This window comes from Schistocerca serialis, chromosome 4 (genome assembly GCF_023864345.2).
Source record: "Schistocerca serialis cubense isolate TAMUIC-IGC-003099 chromosome 4, iqSchSeri2.2, whole genome shotgun sequence".
In the NCBI taxonomy this organism is placed as follows: Eukaryota; Metazoa; Arthropoda; class Insecta; order Orthoptera; family Acrididae; genus Schistocerca; species Schistocerca serialis.
This window is the reverse complement of record NC_064641.1, coordinates 885,316,331-885,339,952: the sequence shown is the minus strand read 5'-3', so window position 1 is coordinate 885,339,952 and position 23,622 is coordinate 885,316,331. Positions and strand designations below refer to the sequence as shown.

General features: G+C 41.3%; 2 non-coding genes across 2 annotated transcripts; both read right to left on the bottom strand.

Moving 5' to 3' along the window:
• Window positions 1-20,882: 20,882 nt before the first annotated feature.
• On the bottom strand, window positions 20,883-21,001 carry LOC126476629 (U5 spliceosomal RNA). Its single transcript, XR_007587114.1, has one exon. It is a non-coding gene; the product is annotated as a U5 spliceosomal RNA (small nuclear RNA).
• Window positions 21,002-22,507: 1,506 nt separating this feature from the next.
• On the bottom strand, window positions 22,508-22,626 carry LOC126476626 (U5 spliceosomal RNA). Its single transcript, XR_007587112.1, has one exon. It is a non-coding gene; the product is annotated as a U5 spliceosomal RNA (small nuclear RNA).
• Between the last annotated feature and the right edge of the window lie 996 nt (window positions 22,627-23,622).

The window sequence follows — 23,622 nt, the reverse complement described above, 5'->3', positions numbered from 1 at the left end:
AATACTCTCCATTAGCATGTATACATTTTTCCATTCTCTGAAACCACTTAGAAAATGTGTCAGTCCAAGCTTCTTTTGGGATGTCACTTAATGCACTCTCGTACACTGCAATGGCCTCTTCATCTGATGAAAACCGCTGCCCTCGAATTCTTTCCTTAGTCTTGGGGAACAGAAAGAAGTCACAGGGGGCCATGTCAGGTGAATAGGGGGGGATGGGGTAACACTCACACTTTTTCCTTCTCCAACAATTCCAAAGTTCTGGCAGCCCTGTGTGCAGATGCATTGTCGTGATGCAGCAGAAGGTGCCCACTCTTGGACTTTGGATGCTGTGACTTCCATGTGGCGATGACTTTTGGAAGACAATCGTTCACGTACCATTCAGCATTGACTGTACGACATGTGTCCAAGGTTGCAGAGGTGAGATGCCCGATCTTTGTGAAAAAAAATTGCCACCATCTTTTTTCCAGAATTCAGACTTCATTGAACTTTTGTGGGTGGTTCCTCCCCTGAAAAGCACCACACAGAAGACTGTCTCTTCGTTTCAGGGTCATAATGATAGACCCACGTTTCATCACCTGTGACGATATTGTAGGTGTCTTGGGACTTCCCTCCATTGAATTTTTTGAGCATGAAACGATGCCAGTCCACTCTCGCCTCCTTTTGGCTTTCTGTCAGGGAATGTGGCACTCAGGGCTTTCTGTCAGGGAATGTGGCACCCAGCGGGCACATCTCTTAGTAAGGCCTAAGTGACTATGAACGATGGTCTGTGCTGCTGTTGATACAATATTTAGGGTCCCTTCAATGTCGCAAAATGCATGATGTGGATCTTCTTTGATCATTTTCCTCACAGCATCAATGTTTTCAGGAGTCACAGCTGTTGCTGGCCGACCAGGACGAGGTTCATCTTCAATTGACTGCGACCTCTCGAAAACTCGCGAAACCATTTTCCAACTGTGGCCCTAGAAGGGGAAGCTTCACCAAAAACACGCAGCAAAGAAGAATGGCATTCTTCGGCACTTAAACCCTTTTTATAATCGTAAAAAAATATGGCACGAAAGTCGCAGCGCGACAGCTCCATCCTGCACCATCTCTGACTCAGCACTGCCTGTGCTTTCTTACCGCACTGTGGGAGGATCACTGCAAGCCAGGGGCTGCACGCACACGTCCCAAGGTCGAAAAACATCGCTCTTTCGAATGAAAACAACCCCATTGTCCTCCGCCTTATGGTTTATGGGCTGCTAAAAATTTTCGGCATAGCCCTTGTATAAGGTTTTATCTGGAATGCTATATGATAGCTTAGGCCCATGTGTGAAAGATATACTGGGTGGTTATCAGTTTGCCTTTAAGCTTAATAGAACAACTGTGGACCGAGTATTTGTATTGAGACAAATACGGTAAAAAGAATATGAAACATATAATGAACTCAACAAGAGCTTCAACCAGGCATCGGATAGTCTGCATAGGGAAGAGATGTTAGAAGATATAAAACCTTGGCATACCACTCAAACATATTTTGGTTACTAAGGCAAACTTGGTAGGTTCCAAGACAATAGTAGAGTGGATGGGGAATTAACCGACTGTTTCAGTATCAATAAAGGTAAACAAGGTGATTCTCTTCCCACAATGATTTTCCGTTTGACCTTAGAAGAACTGTGGAGCTGAAAGACGGTGCACAGTATAGAGGACTGGAAATTGTCAAATCAAAAACTATATACATGAACTTCCGTAAAACAAGGTATAACAACCTGGATAAACAGTCACTGGCAGGTGTTAATATTCAGCATTTAGAGCTTTCGAATAGGTAGGGGGTAATATTAATAAAGTAAATTCCATGTCCACTAAATACAAACCTGCATTTTACGTGGTAATAGATATCATCATACATTTAAAAATCTAATGACACCTAGGATGGTAAACTGACAGCTCCAAATGATTATACATAAGGTTATGATTAGCCCAGTTGTTACATATGGATGTGAAGTATGGGCACTGACCAACACTGATGAACAACAAATCAGAGTATTTTAATGATGAATACTATGGAAAATTTACAGTGGGATCCAAAATTATGATGGTACCTAATCTCATACAAGGAGCTGAGACCGCTACAGTCGCAGGTTCAAATGCTGCCTCGAGCATGGATGTGTGTGATGTCCTTAGGTTGATTAGGTTTAAGTAATTCTAAGCTCTAGGGGACTAATGACCACAGATGTTAAGTCCCATAGTGCTCAGAGCCATTTGAACCATTTTTGAACAAGGAGCTGATCTTGAAAGGTTAATTAAAAGAGCCCAGTTGGGATATGTCATAAGGATGATGGACATAATAACTGCAAAGAAGGTCTTCCAATGGATACTGACAGGAAGAAGATTAAAAGGAAGACTATGTAGGTGATGGCTGGGTGGTTTGGAAGCAAATATCAATAGTCCTAAGAGGATGGAGAAGAAAAGTAAACAAGAAGATAGAACAGATTGAAATTGTTAAGAACGCAACGACCCATACAGGGTTGTAAAGCCACAAGAAGTAGAAGAAGAAGATTTGGATGATAAAAGGGTACATTTCTGAGAAATTTTGGACACTTTCAAAGATTTTCATACATTATGAGTGTTTTGCATCAGTTGTTTTGTAGTAAATCAGTTTTTCTGTTTTACAGTCATTTGTCCCTCTAACGGGAGTGTATACTGTCTGCATTTGTCATAAATTAACACTAATGTCAAATTTTCTTAGCGACCGTAACTTCTAAAACGTTTCACATAACAGTAAAATGTACCAAGTATCCTGTTGTAAAATATATAGTTTTTGGCTGTAAATCACTTAAGTTCCAAAAAGTTACTGTTATAGCATATCACTCCTAAATTAAAAGAGAATCTGAAAGCTTAGTACAAAATTATTTGTTTACTGTCCTGTAAAATACTGCACCAGGAATAATGCAGCTTCACTGGGTTTGCTGTTTGCAGGCAGGGGATAAGTTGGTTGCTACTAGTTAGCAAATGGAAATTGCCCCCACTACTGTACAGCAATTTCAAACTACTGCAAATGGGTGTGTTGGGAGCGCTACTGAGAATTGGGTACCCCAGGCACCAAAGACACCACATCTACTATGGATAATATCTCTCCGGCAGAAAATACAGGACCCACATTATTCACCCAATTGAATGTGAGTGACATGTCAATAGTATGTCTAGGTGTCTTGAACTGGGGAGACAGCAATCAGAAAGAACACGGGATGTTAACACCCATCAACCTAACCAACAGGTTCAAGAGGAATCCGTAGCTGAGCCAGGAGACTTGCTTCACCTGCTGGAAAACCTACAGTGTCCTTTGTCAAGGGGCAGCATACGCAAAGGGACAAGGGGGTTTGTTAATCCATTAGTTAAAACTTCCAGGCCGAGAGGCCGTGGTCAATCTGTAAAACTACTTCTTCCTGACGTTTCGCTGCCAACTGCAGGCATCTTCCGAGGTGAGTCAACGACTGGCTGCCAGGCCGTGGAGATCCCATTTATATCCACCATGTCATGTGGGGCCAGCTGAAAGTCTATCTCTGACTAACGTCATTATTCTTGATTGAAGGTAATCAATTGCAACATCATTGGTGCAAATTCAACTACCATATCTTGCCCAACTTTAAGCCTTCCCCTCTATTAAAATTATTGTTGTGTTTCTAATCTCTATAGCCTCCCTATACATACGTGCATAATAATGTGATGTCCTGGCTAGCACGCTTGTCTCACTAAATTTTATTTCATGATCATCATCTTTAAAAACATGTGCCGCAGCAGCTGATTTCTTGGTATGTCCTAGTCGACAGTTCCTTTTCTGTTTGGTTAAGCAGGTATTGACACTTCTTTTTGTTCTTCCAGTATAAACCTTCCCACGGCTACATGGAATTTTATACACCCCAGAAGTTGCTAAGGGGTGTAATGTGTCACACAGTTGGCAACGAAACATCAGGAAGAAGAAGTTTTATAGATCGACCATGGTCTCTCAGCCCTGGTGTTTTAACTAATGAAGATGCCGGCCGTGAAAGCCTACATATCACGGTCTGTTAATTCTACATCTACAGCTACATCTACATTGATACTCCGCAAGCCACCCAACGGTGTGTGGCGGAGGGCACTTTACATGCCACTGTCATTACCTCCCTTTCCTGTTCCAGTCGCGTATGGTTCGCGGGAAGAAGGACTGTCTGAAAGCCTCCGTGCGCGCTCTAATCTCTCTAATTTTACATTCGTGATCTCCTCGGGAGGTATAAGTAGGGGGAAGCAATATATTCGATACCTCATCCAGAAACGCACCCTCTTGAAACCTGGCGAGCAAGCTACACCGCGATGCAGAGCGCCTCTCTTGCAGAGTCTGCCACTTGAGTTTATTAAACATCTCCGTAACGCTATCACGGTTACCAAATAACCCTGTGACGAAACGCGCCGCTCTTCTTTGGATCTTCTCTATCACCTCTGTCAGACCGATCTGGTACGGATCCCACACTGATGAGCAATACTCAAGTATAGGTCGAACAAGTGTTTTGTAAGCCACCTCCTTTGTTGATGGACTACATTTTCTAAGCACTCTCCCAATGAATCTCAACCTGGTACCCGCCTTACCAACAATTAATTTTATATGATCATTCCACTTCAAATCGTTCCGCACGCATACTCCCAGATATTTTACAGAAGTAACTGCTACCAGTGTTCGTTCCGCTATCATATAATCATACAATAAAGGATCCTTCTTTCTATGTATTCGCAATACATTACATTTGTCTATGTTAAGGGTCAGTTGCCACTCCCTGCACCAAGTGCCTATCCGCTGCAGATCTTCCTGCATTTCGCTACAATTTTCTAATGCTGCAACTTCTCTGTATACTACAGCATCATCCGCGAAAAGCCGCATGGAACTTCCGACACTATCTACTAGGTCATTTATATATATTGTGAAAAGCAATGGTCCCATAACACTCCCCTGTGGCACGCCAGAGGTTACTTTAACGTCTGTAGACGTCTCTCCATTGATAACAACATGCTGTGTTCTGTTTGCTAAAAACTCTTCAATCCAGCCACACAGCTGGTCTGATATTCCGTAGGCTCTTACTTTGTTTATCAGGCGACAGTGCGGAACTGTATCGAACGCCTTCCAGAAGTCAAGAAAAATAGCATCTACCTGGGAGCCTGTATCTAATATTTTCTGGGTCTCATGAACAAATAAGGCGAGTTGGGTCTCACACGATCGCTGTTTCCGGAATCCATGTTGATTCCTACATAGTAGATTCTGGGTTTCCAGAAATGACATGATACGCGAGCAAAAAACATGTTCTAAAATTCTGCAAGAGATCGACGTCAGAGATATAGGTCTATAGTTTTGCGCATCTGCTCGACGACCCTTCTTGAAGACTGGGACTATCTGTGCTCTTTTCCAATCATTTGGAACCCTCCGTTCCTCTAGACACTTGCGGTACACGGCTGTTAGAAGGGGGTAGTTCAAACCCCTTAGGGAAATTGCAGTAAGGCATGGAAAGGAACACGAGGTACATTCAAGGTTAATGTCCAGGGGCCTCATTCAGTGTGGTGAAGAGACTATCCGGCAGCTACTGAGGGAACAGCTGCAGATTGTAGCACACTTTGCAACAAATGATGTCTGGGCCACAAGATCACACTTGGATCATTTCAGCAACTAGCATAGAAGGTTGAGAATACTAACCTTGCTCACAGAGTTTCAATGAAGCTAACAATCTGCAGGACTGTCCCCAGAATAGATTGTGCCCCCCACCACCTCCCACAGTTCTGAGATGAGTGGAAGGGTTGACCCAAGACTGCAAATGCTCGTGACAAGCTAGACTGTGACTACCTACACTTGTGCCATAGGTTGAGAGTTATACAGTCCTAAATGGTTCAGGTGTGCACTATACATTGGAGGCAGCTACCCACGTGTTTGGAGTGCAAAGAAGGGTCTTTTAATTAGGGACCTTTCATCCAATCCAGATGACACCAGATGTAGGAGGCTCAGAAGTATCAATGTAGATCCAAAGAAATGCCCCCCCCCCCCTCCCTCTTGTCAGTGAGAGTATTGAAATATTTACTATTAAAAACAGTCTTGTTCACAATTTATTTAGGATGGTGACCGGTTTCGACCACTACTGTGGTCATCTTCAGACCCATGAGTAAGAACCTCCTCCTGCTAGAGAAGGTTCTTATTCATGGGTCTGAAGATGACCACAGTAGTGGTCAAAACTGGTCACCATGCTAAATAAATCGTGATCAAGACTGTTTTTAATAGTAAATATCTGTAACATATTGATCACTGTCACTCCCATAATGTATTCAAAAGTAATTAGAGTATTGAAATCCTAGTGGTTAACTCCAAAGCATTCACAGCAAACTCCCAGAGCTTGAAGCACTCTTAAAGTGCTGAAGCTCACATGATACAAGGCACAAAAGCTGTTTAAAACATGAAGTTGACAGCAATCAGATCTTTGTGAAAATTTCAACTGAATACAAGAACAGAGAAACAGGAAATGGAAGTGGTGCAGACAAAAAAAAAAAAAAAAAAAAATCAGATCCCCTGAAGTAGAAATTGAAGCTGCATGCGAGATTGTTTAGGCAAGACTCAGTATTGAGGATGGGCATAAAATTATAATTGGGTCCTTCCATCAACCATCAGACTCACTTCCTGAATGGCAACTTTAAAGAAAACCTCTGTTAGCTTGTACATGAGCTGCCTAATCATACTGCAATCATTAGCAGACACTTTCATCAGCCAACATTCAATTGGGATAACTATAGTTCTTTTAGAGTTGGGCACGATCAAAACACCCTATGAAACATAACTAAATGCCCTCTCTGACTACTACCTAGAAAGGATATTTCAGAAACCTATTCATAATGGAAATATATGAGTGCCAATGGCAACAGACCTGACCTCTGTGAGGATGTCCACACCAAAACTGGTATCAGTGACCATGAGACAGTTACAGCAACTATGAAGACCAAAGTTAAAAGGACAACTAAAACAAGCAGAAAGATTTATATGTTCAGCAAACTAGACAAAGAAACAGTACCATCATATCTCAATGAGGAATTTGAAACTTTTAGCTCAGAACAGGACCCTGTAGAGGAACTTTGGCTCAAGTTAAAAGGCTTGTTGACCCTGCACTGGCTTAGATATGTATCCAATATAACAGTTCATAATGTGGGAGACGCTCCTTGGTATAGGTATAAACCAAAGCAAAGGGCTGTTGACAGAGAGATGCTGACTGAAACATACTTGGCTGTCAAAAGAGAGCAATGTATGAAGTCTTCAATGAATCTTTTTTGAGTCATCAGTCTTCTGACTGGTTTTTTGCGGCTCACCACAAATTTCTCTCCTGTGCCAACCTCTTAATCTCACAGTAGCACTTGCATATTTGCTGTCTCAAATGCTTTGACTCTCTTCTGTTCTGGTTTTCGCACAGTCCATGTTCCATCACCATACAATGCTGTACTCCAAACATACATTCTCATTCTCAGAAATTTCTTCCTGAAATTAAGGTTTTGCCAGTGCTAGCCTGCTTTTGATGTCCCCCTTGCTTAGTCCATCATTGGTTATTTTGCTGCCTAGATAGCGGAATTCCTTAACTTCATCTACTTCGTGACCATCAATCCTGATGGTAAGTTTCACCCTGTTCTCATTTCTGCTACTTCTTATTACTTTCACAATCTGTATTCTCTACTTATTAAACTGTTCATTCCATTCAGCAGATCATGTAATTCTTCTTCACTTTCACTCAGAACAGCAATGTCATCAGCAAACCATATCATCAATATCCTTTCACCTTGAATTTTAACTCCACTCCTGAACCTTTCTTTTATTCCTCAGCGACTTGTGTTTTCGTATTCCTGAATTTCCCTGAACATTTACATTTTTGTATTTCCTTCTTCGATGTACAGATTGAACAGTCCCTATCTTAGACCCTTTTTAATCCAAGTACTAGGTTCTTGGTCGTACATTCTCATTGTTCCCTCTTGGCTCTTGTACATACTGTTTATTCCCCGTCTCTGCCTATAGCTTACCCCTGTTTTTCTCAGAATTTCGAACATCTTGCACCATTTTACATTGTTGAACGCCTTTTTCTATGTCGACAAATCCTACAAACATGTCTTGACTTTTCTTAGTCTTGCTTCCATTATCAACCGCAACGTCAGAATTGCCTCCCTGGTGCCCTTACCGTTCATAAAGCCAAACTGATCACCATCAAACACATCCGCAATTTTCTTTTCCATTCTTCTGTATATTATTCTTGTCAGTGACGTGGATGCATGAACTGTTAAGCTGATTGTGCAGTAATTCTCGCACTTGTCAGCTGTTGCAGTCTTCAGAATCTTGTGGATGAAAATTTTCCAATAGATGGTATGTCAACAGACTCAACATTGTACACACCTACGTGAATAGTTGTTTTGTTGACACTTCCCCCAATGATTTTAGGAATTCTGATGGGATGTTCTCTATCCCTCCTGCCTTATTTGATCTTAAGTCCTCCAAAGCCCTCTTAAATTCTGACTCTAATAACAGATCCCCTATCTCTTCTGAATCTGACTTTCCCATATGCCAAGTCAGGCGTTCAAACAATCATTTCTTTTTTTATTTCTTCACATTTTTCATGCAGCAATACCATCTTAGCTTCCCTGCTATTTATCTCATTCCTCAGTGACTTGTGTTTTCGTATTCCTGAATTTTCCTGAACATTTTTGTATTTCCTTCTTTCATCGACCAACTGAAGAATGTTACCCTTGGTTTCTTCACAGTTACCTTTGTTGTACCTATCTTTTTCTTTCCAACTTCTGTGATTGCCGTTTTTAGAGACGTCACTTCCTCCCCCCATGAACCATGGACCTTGCCGTTGGTGGGGAGGCTTGCGTGCCTCAACGATACAGTTAGCCGTACCGTAGGTGCAACCACAACGGAGGGGTATCTGTTGAGAGGCCAGACAAACGTGTGGTTCCTGAAGAGGGGCAGCAGCCTTTTCAGTAGTTGCAGGGGCAACAGTCTGGATGATTGACTGATCTGGCCCTGTAACACTAACCAAAACGGCTTTGCTGTTGTGGTACTGCGAACGGCTGAAAACAAGGGGAAACTACGGCCGTAATTTTTCCCGAGGGCATGCAGCTTTACTGTATGATTAAATGATGATGGCGTCCTCTTGGGTAAAATATTCCGGAGGTAAAATAGTCTCCCATTCGGATCTCCGGGCGGGGACTACTCAAGAAAACGTTGTTATCAGGAGAAAGAAAACTGGCGTTCTACGGATCGGAGCGTGGAATGTCAGATCCCTTAATCGGACAGGTAGGTTAGAAAATTTAAAAAGGGAAATGGATAGGTTAAAGTTAGATATAGTGGGAATTAGTGAAGTTCGGTGGAAGGAGGAACAAGACTTTTGGTCATGTGAATACAGGGTTATAAATACAAAATCAAATAGGGGTAATGCAGGAGTAGTTTTAATAATGAATAGGAAAATAGGACTGCGGGTAAGCTACTACAAACAGCATAGTGAACGCATTATTGTGGCCAAGATAGACACGAAGCCCACACCTACTACAGTAGTACAAGTTTATATGCCAATTAGCTCTGCAGATGATGAAGAAATTGATGAAATGTATGATGAGATAAAAGAAATTATTCAGGTAGTGAAGGGAGACGAAAATTTAATAATCACGGGTGACTGGAATTCGACAGTAGGAAAAGGAAGAGAAGGAAACGTAGTAGGTGAATATGGATTGGGGATAAGGAATGAAAAAGGAAGCCACCTGGTAGAATTTTGCACAGAGCATAACTTAATCATAGCTAACACTTGGTTCAAGAATCATGAAAGAAGGCTGTAAACATGGAAGAACCCTGGAGATACAAGAAGGTTTCAGATAGATTATATAATGGTAAGACAGAGATTCAGGAACCAGATTTTAAATTGTAAGACATTTCCAGGGGCAGATGTGGGCTCTGACCACAATCTATTGGTTATGAACTGTAGATTAAAACTGAAGAAACTGCAAAAAGGTGGGAATTTAAGGAGATGGGACCTGGATAAACTGAAAGAACCAGAGGTTGTACAGAGTTTCAGAGAGAGCATAAGGGAACAATTGACAGGAATGGGGGAAATAAATACAGTAGAAGAAGAATGGGTAGCTTTGAGGAATGAAATAGTGAAGGCAGCAGAGGATCAACTAGGTAAAAAGACGAGGGCTAGTAGAAATCCTTGGGTAACGGAAGAGATACTGAATTTAATTGATGAAAGGAGAAAACACAAAAATACAGTAAGTGAAGCAGGCAAAAAGGAATACAAACGGCTCAAAAATGAGATCGACAGGAGGTGCAAAATGGCTAAGCAGGGATGGCTAAAGGACAAATGTAAGAATGTAGAGGCTTATCTCACGAGGGGTAAGATAGATACTGCCTACAGGAAAATTAAAGAGACCTTTGGAGAAAAGAGAACCACTTGCATGAATATCAAGAGCTCAGATGGAAACCCAGTTCTAAGCAAAGAAGGGAAAGCAGAAAGATGGAAGGAGCATATAGAGGTTCTATATAGGGGCGATGTTATTGAGGACAATATTATGGAAATTGAAGAGGAGGTAGATGAAGATGAAATGGAAGATATGATACTGCGTGAAGATTTTGACAGAGCACTGAAAGACCTGAGTCGAAACAAGGCTCCAGGAGTAGACAACATTCCATTAGAACTACTGACAGCCTTGGGAGAGCCAGTCCGGACAAAACTCTACCATCTCGTGAGTAAGATGTATGAGACAGGCGAAATTCCCTCAGACTTCAATAAGAATATAGTAATTCCAATCCCAAAGAAAGCAGGTGTTGTCAGATGTGAAAATTATCGAACTATCAGTTTAATTAAGTCACAGCTGCAAAGTACTAACGCGAATTCTTTACAGACGAATGGAAAAACTGGTAGAAGCCGACCTCGGGGAAGATCAGTTTGGATTCTGTAGAAATGTAGGAACACGTGAGGCAATACTGACCCTACGACTTATCTTAAAAGAAAGATTAAGGGAAGGCAAACCTACGTTTCTAGCATTTGTAGACTTACAGAAAGCATTTGACAATGTTGACTGGAATACTCTCTTTCAAATTCTGAAGGTGGCAGGGGTAAAATACAGGGAGCAAAAGGCTATTTACAATTTGTACAGAAACCAGATGGCAGTTATAAGAGTCGAGGGGTACGAAAGGGAAGCAGTGGTTGGGAAGGGAGTAAGACAGGGTTGTTGCCTCTCCCCGATGCTATTCAATCTGTATATTGAGCAGGCAGTAAAGGAAACAAAAGAAAAGTTCGGATTAGGTATTAAAATCCATGGAGAAGAAATAAAAACTTTGAGGTTCGCTGATGACATTGTAATTCTGTCAGAGACAGCAAAGGACTTGGAAGAGCAATTGAACGGAATGGACAGTGTCTTGAAAGGAGGGTATAAGATGAACATCAACAAAAGCAAAACGAGAATAATGGAATGTAGCAAATTAAGTTGGGTGATGCTGAGGGAATTAGATTAGGAAATGAGACACTTAAAGTAGTAAATGAGTTTTGCTATTTGGGGAGCAAAATAACTGATGATGGTCGAAATAGAGAGGATATAAAATGTAGACTGGCAATGGCAAGGAAAGCGTTTCTGAGGAAGAAAAATTTGTTAACATCAAGTATTGATTTGAGTGTCAGGAAGTCGTTTCTGAAAGTATTTGTATGGAGTGTAGCCATGTATGGAAGTGAAACATGGACAATAAATAGTTTAGGCAAGAAGAGAATAGAAGCTTTTGAAATGTGGTGCTACAGAAGAATGCTGAAGATTAGATGGGTAGATCACGTAACTAACGAGGAGGTATTGAATAGAATTGGGGAGAAGAGGAGTTTGTGGCACAACTTGACTAGAAGAAGGGATCGGTTGGTAGGACATGTTCTGAGGCATCACGGGATCACCAATTCAGTACTGGAGGGCAGCGTGGAGGGTAAAAATCCTAGAGGGAGACCAAGAGATGAATACACTAAGCAGATTCAGGAGGATATAGGCTGCAGTAGGTACTGGGAGATGAAGAAGCTTGCACAGGATAGAGTAGCATGGAGAGCTGCATCAAACCAGTCTCAGGACTGAAGACCACAACAACAACAACAACAACAACAATTCCTCTTCAACTCTACTTCCAACTGGGCTATTCCTTATTGCTGTATCTACAGCCTTAGAGAATTTCAAGCGTATCTCATCATTCCTTAGTCCTTCCGTATCTCAGTTCTCTGCTTACTGATTCTCACTGACTAATCTCTTAAACTGCAGCCCACTCTTCATCACCGCTACTTTGTGATCTGAGTCTATGCCTGCTCCTGGGTACATCTGACAATCCAGTATCTGATCTCGGAACCTCTGCCTGGTCATGATGTAATCTAACTGAAGTTTCCTGTATCACTGGCCTTTTCCAAGTATACCTCCTCCTCTTGTGTTTCTTGAACAGAGTATTCACTATTCAATGACTACTGTAGGTGAATTCTGTTGAAAGAACTTTCACAAAACCCAAAGAAATCCTGGGAGTATGTAAACACTGAAAGTGGGGGAGAGGTGGAGGGGGATACCTGGATTTGTGGCAAAATAATTTATGGGCTTTTGCACCATGATGATGCACCTGCCCACACTCCATTGCCTGTTTGTGAATTTTTGGCAAGAAACAATATTGTAATGATGCCCCAGTCTCCGTGCCCGCCAGATGTTGCCCCTTGTGACTTTTTTGTTTCCAAAAATAAAGAGAACCTTAAAGGGCCATCATTTTACAAGCTCAGATGAGATTAAAAGTGCATTGATGAAAGAGCTGAATGTTATCCAAACCATCAAGTTTTAGAAGTGACCTAGAGGTTGGAAGAAGTGCTGGTATTAATGTATAGTGTCTAATGGGGACTACTTTGAAGGACATAACATAAACGTAGATGAATAAACAAAATTATTTACAAAAAATTAAAAATGTCAAAACTTTTTGAACTCGCCTCATATGTCCAATCTGCAGTTACTTAGCCCTTCTGTTAACTACGATCTACCATAGAACCCCCCAATAAAAAACTGTGCCCAGCAGTTGCAAGAAAACGCAGGTCACACTGGTCTACAAGAAGGGTAGGAGAAGTGATCCACCCAAAACTGCTGTCTAATATCCTTGTCATCCATTTTTTGTAGAATCTTGGCACATATTCTAAGCTCAAATGCAATGAAGTATCTTAATCAGCACAGCTTCCTACATGGAAATCAGGACAGAATTCTAAAATACGGATCATGTGAAATCCAATTCAAACTCTTCTCACATGACATCATGAAAGCCACGGATCAAGTTTCTCAGGCAGATGCACTGCTTCTCAATTTCTGAAAAGCATTAGTTTCAGTACCACACCTAAGCTTATTGTCAAAAGTACGACTGTGTGCGGTATCAGGCAAAATTTGACTGGACTGAAAATTGCTTGGCAGGGACTCGGGCATGTTTATCTTGGATGGAGAGTGATCGACAGATGTAGAAGTAACTGCAGTTGTACTCCTGGTAAAGTGTGATGGGTTGTTTGCTGTTCATGTAGTTAATTAATGTCCTTGAGAACACATTAATAGTAACCTCATATTTTTTGATGCAGTTGTTGTTTTTGTTGTGGTCTTCAGTCCTGAGACTGGTTTGATGCAGCTCTCCATGCTACTCTATCCTGTGCATGCAGTTATCTACAATGAAGTACAGTCTAAATGTTCCAATTTTTCTCTGTTTATGCAGTTACCAACAATGAAGTACAGTCTAAATGAGGCTGCAAAAATATTCAATCCGGCCTTGATTAAGATTTCAAAGTGGTGCAAAGGTGCTCCAAATGTTTAGAAATGTAAAACTGAGCACTTCACAAAACAAGAAAACTTAGTATTCTATGTGAGTGAGTCACCGATGGAATCAGCAAACTCATATACGCACCTGGTTGTAACAACACTTGGTATGGTAGTGACATGAAATGGAATTATCACATAGGCTCAGCCATGGGTAAAGCAGGTAGCAGACTTCTCTTTATTGATGGAATACTAGGGAAAAGGTATCAGTCTACAAAGAAGATTGCTTACAAATCTATCCAGAATACACAAAGCTGTGTGGGAACTGTAACAAATGAGAATAACAGGGGATATTGAATGTATACAGAGAAGGCCAACACAAATGGTCACAGTTGTTTGACCCACAGGAAAGCATCACAGAGATGTCGAAACAACTGAACAGGCAGACTCTTGAAGATAGATGGAAACTATCCCAAGAATGTATGCTAACAAGGTTTCATGAACTGGTTTTAAATGATGACTCTAGGAATGCACTGGAACCTCCTACATATTGATTCCATAAGAATTGTGGGGACAACATTAAATTAATTACAGCACGCACAGGGGCATTGAAAACAATCATTCTTCTCACGTTCCACACATGAATGGAACCATGCACTTTATAGTGATTTGCAGAGTATAGATGTAGATGAAGATCGGAGGGCTGCATAATTTTGTTTCAGCTCCTCTAGCAGTGGTCTATGACACTGTGGCACACAGATTTCATTGTGTACCAGACCTATAGGCATGTACCTGCAAACAAACAAACAAATTTTTAACAGGTATCCGATGTGATAACTAAAACTGTAAGACTATCCTTCTTATAGGATGTACATACGAGGGTAAGTTTTAGCAGGAAATCAAATTACTGAATTGCAATAAAATTTGATAATAGCAGTAATACAGCATTGTTTCTTTTTTCCACTCACATTGCACATGATAATAACATTCCACACAAAAAAATGTTTCGATCTCATCAGTTCTGTGTTATGCATTTTCACTGGATGCATAAAAACTAAGTTTCACGCCACAGACTAGTGCAAAAATTAAACTGAACAGTAATTAGGCATGGAAGCATATCTACTAATATGACTTGCAGAAAACAATGGGAAGTTGTTGCATGTGCAGATTTCACTATATGTTTCATCTCAGATAGTTGTAACTGAGAGCACCTTCAGATATTGATGTCCAGCTTCAGTTTGATCCTATTTCCCAACAACAACAGAAAAACTTAGTGCAAAGCGAGTGAGAATTTATTTTTAAATCCAACTGTCTTTAATGAAACAGATGTGAGATTCATAATAAACAGCTTGTATGACCATTACGGTCAGATAGCAGCAATAAAACATCAAAATCAACCTGGTTTAGCTAAGAATATAATCGTAAAAATTTCACAGAATTGTAAATGCTGACTCATTTAAATTTTATACAGGAAGAATTTATAGGATGAAAAATAGGAAGAAGTTTACCAAATATACACAGTAGAACAGACCTTTAATTCTCTCCTAAAATTATTATTACAAAATTATGAATCCAGTCTTCTTTACAATGGGTCAGGAACAGAGAACGCTACAGGGAAAAGTTGGCTAACATCTGGGACTGAAGTGTCTTTTGGAAAGACATAGCTTTATTTAATGGCAAGAGCTGTAATCAAGAATGAATGGAATGATGCAACCAGTATAGCAAAAACCTTAACCGTGTCACCAAAAGTAAAAACCATGTACTATGCAAATAAAATTTAAAATTCCAAGAAGATATAGCAAGAGAGACAGATGAAATGAAATTAAAATCATTGCCTAATAAACTGAATTAATTCTTCCTGACAGTATTGGAACCTGAAATTGACTTGACAACAACAGATTCATTAGATTTACTTAAACAGGACCTGCATACTTCACCACAAAACATCAGTTTTGCCAAATAATGTGCTCAAGAAGGGGACTGATGACCTCAGAAGTTAAGTACCGTTGTGCTTAGAGCCATTTTTTAATGTGCTCAAAAGATCACGAAAACCATTATGTCACTGTAAAGTAGTAACTCCTCCAGCTATGGTCATATTTCTTTCTGTGACTTGAAGAGTGAGAAGTGCTTGCAGTGGGGAGGTGGCCTTTCCCAGAATAATGTTACACTTGCTGCACAGGATGACGAAAAATCAATTCTACAGCTGAGCTGCTCTACAGGTTTTGATTTGATCTGATTTATTTCATCTCATAACATACAATATTTAGATCACGTTTATCTGTTGTACTGGAGACATGTCAATATATAATATTAGGGATTTAGTTTACGGACTTCAAAATAATAACAAGTATAGTTATCAAATAATTTTCTAGCAGTACAATACTTTTACATTTTTGTACAAAAAATATTTTTTTACAGAGATGTTAGTTGCTCGTTTTAAATTAGAACATCATCATTCATAAACTCCTCCACTGAATAGTACCAATTTTCCTCTAAGTGTTCATGTAATTTTTTCTTTAGATGACCAATTTCCATGCTCAGAATATCACAGCCCTTTAATTTATTGTACATTTTCATGCTAATGTATTGAAGAGTCATTGAATATAGCTTTAATCAGTGCGGAGGGAGCATAAAATTTTGTTTTTGCCTAGTTGTGCAAGTGTGTTTGAAGTGAAATTCTTTGGAAAGTTCAGGTTTACTGTACAGGAGAATCAGAATTTCAAAATTGTATAGTGACAGGACAGATAATATATTTAGTTTTTTAAACAATAGGTGACATGAGGTTCTTGGATGTGTGGCACACATCTTCCTAATGATTCTTTTTTGAAGTTTTAAAATCCATACCATATAACTTGAATTACCCCAAAAAATTATGCCATATCTGATGACAGATTCGAAGCAACTATGGTACACAATTATTCGGCTGTCCACATCTGTTACACCATGTAACATTAAAAAAAGACCTGAGGTTATTTATCAAGAATAAAATGCCAACCTTTATAAGAAAGAACCATAACAATTTTCATATTCTTGAGGTAGAAATGTACCTTTGGCACAGATCCAAACTGGAGGTGGTTGTTACTGCATCCCACCCTAAATGTCTGAGAAACATTAACTATTTCATACATAATTTTGGCTTGTACAATCATCTCCAGCAGCTATTTGTTATCTGGGAGAGAAGGGGAAGCAACTGGAGGAGCGATTTATCAGTTATCTCAGCTTAAAACTGTCAGTTTTGTTTTCAGAATAAAAATACCTGTCCTCAAATGTGAAAGAATAAGAGTCAAGGGGCACAAAAGGGAAGCAGTGGTTGGGAAGAGAGAAGAATAAGAGTCAAGGGGCACAAAAGGGAAGCAGTGGTTGGGAAGAGAGTGCGACAGGGTTGTAGCCTCTCCCCGATGTTACTCAATCTATGCATTGAGCAAGCAGTAAAGGAAACAAAAGACTAATTTGGAGTAGGAATTATAATCTGTTGAGAAGAAATACAAACTTTGAGATTTTGCCGATGACATTGTGATTCTGTCAGAAACAGCAAAGGACAAGGAAGAGCAGTTGAATGGAATGGATAATGTTTTGAAAGAAGGATATAAGATGAACATCAACAAAAGCAAAATGAGGATAATAGAATGTAGTCTAACTAAATCAGGTGATGCTGAGGGAATTAGATTAGGAAATGAGACACTTAAAGTAGTAGATGAGTTTCGCTATTTGGGGACCAAAATAACTAATGATAGTCGAAGTAGGGAAGACATAAAATGTAGACTGGCAGTGGCAAGAAAAGAGTTTCTGAAGAAGAGAAATTTGTTAACATTGAGTGTAGAGTTAAGTGTCAGAAAGTCTTTTGTGAGAGTATATGTATGGAGTGTAGCCCTGTATGGATGTGAAACATGGACGATAAATACACTCCTGGAAATGGAAAAAAGAACACATTGACACCGGTGTGTCAGACCCACCATACTTGCTCCGGACACTGTGAGAGGGCTGTACAAGCAATGATCACACGCACGGCACAGCGGACACACCAGGAACCGCGGTGTTGGCCGTCGAATGGCGCTAGCTGCGCAGCATTTGTGCACCGCCGCCATCAGTGTCAGCCAGTTTGCCGTGGCATACGGAGCTCCATCGCAGTCTTTAACACTGGTAGCATGCCACGACAGTGTGGACGTGAACCGTATGTGCAGTTGACGGACTTTGAGCGAGGGCGTATAGTGGGCATGCGGGAGGCCGGGTGGACATACCGCCGAATTGCTCAACACGTGGGGCGTGAGGTCTCCACAGTACATCGATGTTGTCGCCAGTGGTCGGCGGAAGGTGCACGTGTCTGTCGACCTGGGACCGGACCGCAGCGACGCACGGATGCACGCCAAGACCGTAGGATCCTACGCAGTGCCGAAGGGGACTGCACCGCCACTTCCCAGCAAATTAGGGACACTGTTGCTCCTGGGGTATTGGCGAGGACCATTCGCAACCGTCTCCATGAAGCTGGGCTACGGTCCCGCACACCGTTAGGCCGTCTTCCGCTCACGCCCCAACATCGTGCAGCCCGCCTCCAGTGGTGTCGCGACAGGCGTGAATGGAGGGACGAATGGAGACGTGTCGTCTTCAGCGATGAGAGTTGCTTCTGCCTTGGTGCCAATGATGGTCGTATGCGTGTTTGGCGCCGTGCAGGTGAGCGCCACAATCAGGACTGCATACGACCGAGGCACACAGGGCCAACACCCGGCATCATGGTGTGGGGAGCCATCTCCTACACTGGCCGTACACCACTGGTGATCGTCGAGGGGACACTGAATAGTGCACGGTACATCCAAACCGTCATCGAACCCATCGTTCTACCATTCCTAGACCGGCAAGGGAACTTGCTGTTCAATGCACGTCCGCATGTATCCCGTGCCACCCAACGTGCTCTAGAAGGTGTAAGTCAACTACCCTGGCCAGCAAGATCTCCGGATCTGTCCCCCATTGAGCATGTTTGGGACTGGATGAAGCGTCGTCTCATGCGGTCTGCACGTCCAGCACGAACGCTGGTCCAACTGAGGCGCCAGGTGGAAATGGCATGGCAAGCCGTTCCACAGGACTACATCCAGCATCTCTACGATCGTCTCCATGGGAGAATAGCAGCCTGCATTGCTGCGAAAGGTGGATATACACTGTACTAGTGCCGACATTGTGCATGCTCTGTTGCCTGTGTCTATGTGCCTGTGGTTCTGTCAGTGTGATCATGTGATGTATCTGACCCCAGGAATGTGTCAATAAAGTTTCCCCTTCCTGGGACAATGAATTCACGGTGTTCTTATTTCAATTTCCAGGAGTGTAGTTTAGACAAGAATACAATAGAAGCTTTCAAAATGTGGTGCTACAGAATAATGATGAAGATAAGATGGGTAGATCACATAACTAATGAGAAGGCACTGAACAGAATTGAGAGAAGAGGAATTTGTGGCACAACTTGTCTAGAAGAAAAATCAGTTGGTAGGACATGTTCTACGGCATCAAGGGATCACCAAGCATGGAACGTAAAAATCGTAGAGGGAGACCAAGAGATGAATACACTAAGCAGATTCAGAAGAATGTAGGGTGCAATAGTTACTTGGAAATGAAGAAGCCTGCACAGGATAGAGTAGCATGGAGAGCTGCATCAAACCAGTCTCAGGACTGAAGACCACAGCAACAACACAAGCAGACTTTAGAGCATAAAGCTCAAAATTGGCATCAGAAAACAAAAATTAAAGCAAAGGATTTCAGATTAAAATTATCTAACTCCAAATATAGTTGTTTATTTTATTTTTAATTAAATTACACCAGAAAACTGAAAAAAATTAACAAAATCTATCTCTCGTAGACTCTGTCCTGTATCATACATATCCTTTTAGCAATACTGTTGGATGTCCCTTTGCCAATACCAATGAAGTTTCTTATGGACCGAAGTAAATCATCAGAAGCGCAATATTTGAATATCAGTAGTAGCTGGTTCGTTGGTGGAACAGAATCATTGCTGAGAGAAATAAAAGAACAACACGAGACAAATTGTTTCACAATCCAAGAGAAATTTAAAAAGGTAACTCGCCAGTCACTGTTTTAAGTGGTGTGGTTCTTCGATTTGTTTATGTCTGTTATGGTAAAGTCTGCTAAATAAAACGAAATAATCATTTTCACTACTGCAGCACATGCCAGATAAACAAGGCTATTGCACGATTCGTCATTTTAATGTGGCTAATTTAGATAATTAACACGGTGTAAATGAACAGTATTTCTCAGTGCTCGGCATATGCCGAGCCACACATTCAATACAAACTGAGATATCACGACAAATACAGAGAAACTGCTGCGATGTTATGGCAAGAGTTAGGGTGTGTTAAGCTCCATTCTTAGTATAGGTAAAAACGCCTAACTGGAGAATAAACTCGGGATACCTTGGCAACTTCTGGCCGGTTACCGAGCTTAACCGATGAATGTTTCCAAGATGACGATTTTCCGCTTATCAAAAACGAAGCCGCACTTCGTCTTTTTCAATGTTTTACGTGAGAACCTGGAATATATGACGGACCCATGAGACTATTTGTCTGTTTTCTAAAATAATACTGTTCATTTACACCGTGTTAATTATCTAAATTAGCCACATTAAATGACGAATCGTGCAATAGCCTTGTTTATCTGGCATGTGCTGCAGTAGTGAAAATGATTCTTTCGTTTTATTTAGCAGACTGTGCCACAACAGACATAATCAAATCAAAGAACCACACCACTTAAAACAGTGACTGGCCAGTTACCTTTTTAAATTTCTATTGAATTGTGAAACAATTTGTCTCGTGTTGTTCTTTTATTTCTATAGTCTCATTAAAAGGCGAAGTGCGGCTTCGTTTTTGATAAGCGAAATATCGTCATTGTCTGTATCTATCACTATTCCTGCCATCTTGAAAACATTCTCCGATTAAGCTCGGTAACCGGCCAGAGGTCGCCATGGTATCCCGAGTTTATTCCCCAGTTAGGCGTTTTTCCCGATACTAAGAATGGAGCTTAACAGACACTAACTCTTGCCATAACATTTCCGCGGTTTTCCATCATAATTTCTAAATTTGAATTAAATTTGTGGCTCAGCGTATGCCGAGCACTGAGAAAAATTAGTTATAGACTCATTTAATGCTCCCCTCCACGGAAATCTTTAGTAAAAGGCGAAAGATTTATTCGTCTTGAAGGGAAGCCAGAGTAACACAAGCCGACATTTCTACGATACTTATGACTTCTCATCGTGTACTTTTCAACGAGAACACATCAAGTAAGAATAAGTTTTGGACATAATCTCGCCAGTAAGTAAGTATTTATTGTCATTGTATTGGAGAATACATTCTGATTTGGAGATAGTAACACATGTGATTACAACTACAAGCTGTTTCATTAATCAGATCCATTTCTTGGCTCGCTACGTTACTGGCTGCTCATTGGCTACTTTCATTGAGGAGGCAAGAGATGGCAGCACAGACAATGGCGCGTGTCTCACCCTCTCTCTCCGAGTTCCACTGCCAAGGAGGAAATGCACAGGTATTAAAGGCAAGAGGTGACGAGAGAAAATCCTACTATTGGCGACGTTTAAACTGAATAAAACGAAAAGTGCATCGCAACGAAAAAAACCGACTTCTGTAGTTGAATACATAGTAACAATACTAATAAACTATTGATGCAGCAATTACCGATACCATGTACATAAATAGAGAATTTGCCCGACGTTATTTTGGAAGTATCAGCACACTGAAGACGTGAGACTATTTCATTCATTTACGTCGCTTGAACGTCTTCCATTCAGTTACAGCTGGAATTTTCACCTAGTTGAATTAAAGAAAATGTCTTTAGAGAAGTGCATACTAAGAGTGAGAGATTACGTCAACCCAATCGCAGCCGCTTTCCTAAAGGTGGATCCACACTTGACAGAACGCCACTGTCACATCAAAAGATTCTCCTCTGCTGGCAGCATTTACACACGCCGTCAGCAGAACGTCACGTCAAGGTTTCTCGAGAAGTATGCCTCCACGGGCCATTGAAGGAGTCACGTGATATTTCCCTGTTGCTGCCGGAAATTAGCACCTCCATCTTTGTTTTGTTTAGTTCACCGAAATGGCCCATGCAGACATACCTTAAGCAAACCATCAGCTTCTGCTGTGGTGATATTGGACGCCTAAATCTTAAATTTCTCTTTGTAATTTTCATTTGTATCTTTCTTAACAGGTACAAAAAAACTTGTTTTGGCATTCTGAAATATTTATAGAACGATGACTCCTCTTTAGCTCATTGGAAAGTGTGTGGAACTCCTCTTCACAGTCTCGATTTTTTAACATTTTATTCTAACACCGGCTCGTTTTGCTCACTGTTCTCGTTCCTCATCAAGTGCAACAGCAGATATTGCAAGCTGCTTTTAACTAAATTTCAGCATTTTATGACGATCTACCATGATTAACGAAATAACGCCTCTCGTGTGTATTTTACAGCTACAACGTCACGACGTTCTTTCGACGCGATGTGTCGTGTCGTGTAGTGTGAATGCTCAGACCGCCGACGACCAAAAACGGTTACGCGCTATTTCGGATTCGAACAACGCGTTTTAGGCGCTATTCCGAGAAAAGAGCTTAACCGTCACTAACTCTCAAACGTCACTAACACTCGCAATAACATCGCAGCAGTTTATCTGTATTCATCATGATACCTAAGTTAGAATTGAAATTGTGGCTCGGCATATGCCGAGCACTGAGAAAAATTAGTTATAGACTCATTTAATGCTCCCCTCCACGGAAATCTTTAGTAAAAGGCGAAAGATTTATTCGTCTTGAAGGGAAGCCAGAGTAACACAAGCTGACATTTCTGCGATATTTATGACTTCTCATCATGTCCTTTTCAACGAGAACACATCATGTAAGAACAAGTTTTGGACATAATCTCGCCAGTAAGTAAGTATTAATTGTCATTGTATTGGAGAATACATTCTGATTTGGAGATAGTAACACATGTGATTGCAACCACAAGCTGTTTCATTAATCAGATCCATTTCTTGGCTCGCTGCGTTACTGGCTACTCATTGGCTACTTTCATTGAGGAAGCAAGAGATGGCAGCACAGACAGTGGCGTCTCTCTCTCTCTCTCTCTCTCTCTCTCTCTCTCTCTCTCTCTCTCTAATACCTACAGTACGCAGCTGAAATCACTGCGAGGGAACGTGGTGGGAAGTTTTGCCTCTCGCTGCCTTCCGCCCAGCAGCGGCCCAACGAACTGTTATAGGTCATCTGAAAATACGACTACATGGTCAGCCTTGTTGCGTCACTGTTCGCCAGTTATAGTCTCATCTTTTTTCTTAATTTATTTAGAGTTTCGCTGCCGAGGAGAAAATGCAGACATAATATCCACACTAAAAGCAAAAGGTGACGAGAGAAAATACCACCATTGGCTATGTTTAAACTTAATGAAACTAAAAGTGCATTGCAACGAAAAAAAGAAAAAAAATTCTCCCGTCCCCCACGCGGATCCTCTATGAAATTATTCGTTTCCCCCATCTGCTGCTATTCCTCGAACATATCCTTGTCCTCTGCACCTTCCGCCACCTTGATCCCCCTCATTCCCTGGTTGCTCTCCTCCTCTCCAACCCCCGCCCTCTGTCGCGCCTTCACTGTTGTCCCCCACCCCCATCCACCATCTCTACGCTTCATCTCCTTTCCCAAGGTGGCTTCCGTCAACTCCTCCTCCCGGATGATGCCCTCTCTCCCTCCATTTATCCCTCCTATCAACTCTGATCCTCACCTCCCCCTCCCTTCCTCTGTCCTTTTCCTGGGCTCCCCCCCCCCCCTCCTTCAT